The 6,066-nt window shown below is 39.5% G+C and overlaps 1 pseudogene; it reads left to right on the forward strand.

Moving 5' to 3' along the window:
- Positions 232-2,609, forward strand: LOC105173760 (annotated as a pseudogene).

Genomic DNA, 6,066 nt, shown 5'->3' on the forward strand with positions numbered 1-6,066 from the left:
GGCGTTATTAAGTAGATTTTTTTAATTCTAATTACTTGATTTTTATCACCATTGATGTCAAGGTCTTCTCATACAGGTAAACTGGTATAAGACCCCGAAATCGAGAAGACTGCACGAAGACTTCGTTGGGAGACTAAGCAACAATCGGAAGGAACATCCGGTCCCTACGAAGACGAAAAAGACATAACTTTGGAATTTGAGGAATCCCCAAGCGAATCCAAAGAAGAGATAATGGCTTTGATTCCTGAAAGATCGATCAATGACATGACGTCGCCCGATCTGAACCAACAGCCACTGTGCATTGAGTACCCAAATTTGGAGGTAAACTTTGAACTGAAGTCTGGATTAATTCATTTACTTCCCACTTTCCGTGGCCTCGCAGGTGAAGATCCACACAAGCATTTGAAGGAATTCCATGTGGTATGCTCTGGAATGCGACCATAAGGCATAAGCGAGGAACAAGTCAAACTGAGAGCGTTCCCCTTCTCTCTTGCTGACCAAGCGAAAGATTGGTTGTATTTTCTACCTTCAGGATCCATTACAAAATGGAATGATCTCAAGAGGCAGCTTTCTGAGAAATATTTCCCAGCCTCAAGAGCCACAACAATCCGGAAGGAGATCAATGGGATTCGTCAATTCGCAGGAGAGAGTCTTTTCAAATATTGGGAAAGATTCAATCAACTAGTGGGAAGTTGCCCCCATCATCAGATCCCGAACCACTTGTTGATCCAGTATTTCTACGAAGGTCTATCAAGTATGGATAGGAAACTGATAGACGCGGCAAGTGGAGGAGCACTGATCAATAAAACCCCTACCGAAGCGCGTAACCTGATCTCGATTATTGCGTCCAACACGCAACAGTTTGGGGTTAGATACGATGATCCACCAAGGAGAAGCAACGAGGTAAGTAACCTTGAAGATCGTTTAAATCAACTCACATCTATTATTGAAAAAGTTGTTGTAGATAATCATCAAGTCAAAGCGTGTGGTATTTGCACTTTAACGGGGCACGCTGCCGACATGTGCCCAACTCTTCAAGAGTCAACTACCGAGCATGCCGATGCTGTAGGAGGATTCGCTGGACAACAACAAAAAAGATAAGATCCTTTCTCCAACACATACAACCCCAGATGGAGGGATCATCCGAATCTGAGTTACGGTAACCAACACCAAAACTTTCAAAAACCCCAATACAGACCACCTCCGCAGCCTGATCCCACGCCTAGCCCATCTCTCGAAGACATGATGAAAGCACTAGTGACCAACACACAGCAGTTCCAGCAACAGACCCAGACGAGCATTCAACAATTCCAGCAACAGACCCAGACGAGCATTCAAGACCTAGAATCTCAAATCAGTCAACTGGCGTCGTCTATTTGTAACCTAAAGTCTCAAGGTAAGCTACCTTCTCAATCTGTCATTAATTCTAGACAAAATGCTAGTGCTATTGTGCTTCGTAGTGGAAAAGAATTGCAGGAAAATATGAACGAAGATGGCACTGTGGGCACGTGTGAAAAGGAAGCCAGAAAAAAAATTGAGGTCCAACAAGAACAAACCGAACCCGAAGAAGACCATCCGAAGCCTTTGGTAACCAGACCACCCTTCTTAGAAAGATTCACCAAAGCAAAGAAGGAAGAGGAGGAAAAAGTGATTTTTGAGACATTCCGCAAAGTGGAGGTAAACATCCCTTTACTCGATGGCATCAAGCAAATACCCCGCTACGCGAAATTTCTCAAAGAACTATGCACTAGTAAGGGTAAACTCAAGGGAAACGAACTGGTAAGTATGGGGGAGAACGTTTCTGCAACTCTCCAACGAAAACTACCCCCAAAATGCAAGGACCCAGGTACGTTCTCTATACCCTGTAAAATTGGTGTGATTGGAATGAAGAGTGCTATGTGTGACCTTGGAGCGTCTATAAATGTTATGCCCCTCACTATTTTGAGTCCTTAAATGTTGGTCCCTTAAAGGAAACAGGGGTAGTCATCCAACTTGCAGATCGCTCTGTAGTCTATCCGGAAGGAGTGTTGGAAGATTTTCTCGTACAAGTAAATGAATTGGTGTTTCTCGCCGAATTTTACGTGCTGGACATGAGGGAGGACAACTCCCCGAATTCTACGTCAATCCTGCTAGGAAGACCGTTCCTCAAGACAACTCGAACAAAAATCGTTGTGCATAGTGGAAGTCTCACCATGGAATTCGATGGGGAAATCATAAGATTCAACATTTATGAATCCATGAGGTATCCGACTGATTTACCTACCGCTTTTCTTGTAGATATTTTTGACCCTCTCATGCAGGATTCCACAACAATTAACGATGAGGACCATGTGAAGTACAGATTGGAAGAAAGCCTCACGTTAGAGAAAGCAAAAATTTTGGAAGAAAACATGATTATAGATCCGTTGGTGCAAGAAAAAGCTAAATTCGATGGTTATAAAGACTTCAGCTCTTGTCTGAGAACTTATAAGAACAAAGCATTTCACGACAAAATAAGTTCGAGAAAAAATTCTCTCATGAACCTCAAAATTTCCCTTGATCCACACCATCTTTGGGTGAAGAACGACGAAGAAGAAGAGAATTTAAAGTGCCCAACTTATTCAAGTTGAGGCACAACAATGTCTAGCCAAAGACATTAAAGAAAGAAGCTGCATGGGAAGCAACCCATGAAATTTCTATCCTTTTCATTCCTCTTTCGTTTGATTTTAGTTTTTGTAATTTTATTCAAGTTTTGCGATGCGTGCCACTCTTAATGAAGCATCCAAATATGTTTGGATGGCTAAATTGGACAGATTTGAAGTTCCCACTAAGCGTGCCCACGCTTAGTCGATCTTTCAAAACTATTTAAATTACTTCACCAAAACAGACTTGGAGTTTCCACTAAGCGTGCCCACGCTTAGTCGCACTTCATAGACTGTTATTCACTTAATTTACTTTCATTTACTTGATTTTATTTATTTATTTATATATAAAAAAATAAAAAAATCAGAAAATCGGAAAAAGTATATATATATATATATATATATAGGTCAATAATTTTCTTCCCTTATTCAACTATTTGACAACAATCTTTCTCTCTCTCTCAGCTCATCACCAACAGCTTCAAATCTGCCATCTCCCACCAAGCTCTTCCCCTCTCGACGTCGCCGTCCCAACTCCGCCCACAATGATTTCTCCTCTATCTGTTGTTTGCCTTTATCACTCACGAAGTCCAGCTGTTGTTTCACCGTCGCGTCGTCCAACCCAACACCACCATCTGCTATTTCTCGCCTCCAACCACTGTCGTTGTTTCTCTCGTCCACAACCGCGGCCTCCATTGCTGTTTCTCTCGTCCACCACGACGCCTGCGTCCTTCCTCTCTCCCGATGGAGAAAAACCCAGATCCGCTGTTGCGCCGCTGCTCTAAAACCGCCTCAATTTCTCGCCATCGCTGTTCAAAGCTCACCAACTCCACGATGCCGGAACCCTCCGCCGTCATCTCAACAGTCCATCGCTCTCCGTCGTTGACCCATGTCCACCGTTCTTGTCTCACCGTCGTTGCCTGCTGTTGCTGCTGCTGTCGCGTCTTTGAGACCATCTGTGCATGGTTTTTCTACTTCTTTTCTCTCATTCTTCATCTATTTTATTTTTTTTTTGCTTTATTTTCTCTTCAGTTGATTTAGGATGAGTAGCCGAAAAATGAGCCGAGAAGAAGGAAGATCCTCCAGATTGGGACCCCATTCCCGTAGCATACTTCGACCGGAAGTCGCCGCACCATCTGCCACCAAACCCCCCACGCCCTGAACTCTTCGCTACATGCACTCAGGAACGCTTCCTTAAACTCTCTCTCATTTTAATTTTTAATCCTTGAGTTGCATGTCAATGTCCACATTGAGGGCAATGTGAATTTTAAGTGTGGGGGTATGGTTGTTGAGCTTATACTTGTTTATATTTGATAATTTTTGTTGATGTGCTTGGTGATAGATGAATTTTCTTTGTGCCTAGCGAAAATTTTTGCTTTTTCTTTTTCAAGTTGACTTGAAAAGAGAAACTTTTTTGACAAGTTTTGGTGAAAAAAAAAACTTTGGCATGATAAAACCCTTTCAATTTTGGACTAATCTTGGCCTGATGGTGCTATGTGCAAAAAGAATACATGTTTTATGTTTGAGGATAATTCACCAGTTGAAAGCTTGTTTTTACCAAAATGACTTGAGTTAAAATCTTCTGATGTAGGATTAGTGGACTAAAACAAGAACTTGCCTTGAACCACATCGAGGCCACACAAATGTGCATTTATCTGGATATGATAAAGGCATTAGAAAACACTTTCGGCCTTCTTTAACCACCCAACATATTTTAACTTTAGAGAACCCCTTTGAGCCTTTTGACCTATTTTGTTGAATAACCCGTCATATACGAACCTATCCCATCGTTTGTTTAAAACCTTGATTTTGATCCCTCTAAGAACTATTAGGAGCATCAAGGGAAATGGGTTTATGTTCAAAAGAACAAGTTCTCAAAATGGGGGATTTTCAAAACCTTTGTGATTTACATGCTTAAAATATGTACCTCAAAATGAGTGTGGGGGTTCCAATATTATGATCCTCTTTACTTTGTGGAAGCCGACATCAATTTTCTTGTTCTATGCCTATCACAAAAAAATGGAGAGGATAAAAAGAAATGAAAAAGAAAAAGAAAAACCCAAGTGGCAAGAAGAGGAAAAAAAAAAAAGAAAGCAATTTTCTTGCCACAAAAAAAAAAAGAAAAACAGAAAATGTATGAACTCTCCAAAAGGAATAAGAAAGGCATAATTCAAGATATTGTCAAAAAAATCTTGAAGATAGATGAGTGAACTTTGAGAGCTTCGAATTATTGTTCACCCAAATTTTTTGGTGCTCTAATTAGTTTCTTGAAATTTAACCTCATTGTCCTTTTATCCTACCCCAAACCAAAGCCCCATTACAACCAAAATTAAAGACCTTTTGATCTATATATGTGCATATTTCAAAAGTGGTGGAGATGTGGTGTACAGGCAAGTCTATGGTGAAGCATTGTTGTAGTAAGTGTCAAGAGATACACTTGAGAGAATGGAAAACAGAGAGAAAATAGTCCACTAGTTTTATGCGATTGGTTTTGATAATGGTCATCACATGAAAACTTGTTTCATACATGTTGAATTATCTCCTTCTTAAAGTATGTCATTTACTTTGCACATGATTACAAATTGCCTTGAGTAGTTCAAAATTTGGAGGGAATTTTTGAATGCATCCTGATTTTGCTTGAGGACAAGCAAATAGCTAAGTGTAGGGGTATTTGATAACTCTGCAATTGTCACAATTTTATAACAATTTAATCTTTCTTTTTAAGCCAAAACATCCCTAATTATATGATTTTATTGCATATTCAGCAAAAAAGGAAGATATGAGGCAAATATGGCAAAAATTAAGCTAAAATCGAAATTGAAGGCATCAAAAAGGAAAAAAGTAGACTATGAGGAAATTGCTGCAGAATTGACTAAGCGTGCCCACGCTCAGTGGAGTGGTCAACTCGGGTCAAGCAGGAAAACGAGTAATTTCCGCAAAAGAAAAAGGAATGAAGTGTTTAAGTTTAGAAATGATTCTTTAAAACTTATATCTTGTGATTTATTTACCTTTCTAGAGTTAATCATGTATTTATCCCCTGCCTACGTCTAGATTCGTAGGAGACTTTTATTATAAATAGGGGGTCTCTTCATTCGAAGGAGTCAGTTATTGATTGGAACTCTATAGAATTCTTTGTTCATTCTTTCTCTTTTATTTTTATTTTATAACCAGAATTAATGAAATTCCACTTTTAGTGTGTTCTTCCATTAACATGTCCGGCTAAATTCCTTATTTTTTGGTTAAGGTATGGTGATTGCTTGATTCGTAATATGTTGTGAGATCTAATCTGTCCCTTTTACACTTTTTAAATGAATACTCATGCTATTCTCTGTGCTTTTATTACAAACGTCTGATTTATGAATGATTCAGTCGGTTATTCATCATCAAGAAGGTTTGCTTAGCTAATTGGACTTTATAAATCCGCGTAATTGTTTATTTAGTTCAA

The sequence above is a fragment of the Sesamum indicum genome, linkage group LG11 (assembly GCF_000512975.1).
Source record: "Sesamum indicum cultivar Zhongzhi No. 13 linkage group LG11, S_indicum_v1.0, whole genome shotgun sequence".
In the NCBI taxonomy this organism is placed as follows: domain Eukaryota; kingdom Viridiplantae; phylum Streptophyta; class Magnoliopsida; order Lamiales; family Pedaliaceae; genus Sesamum; species Sesamum indicum.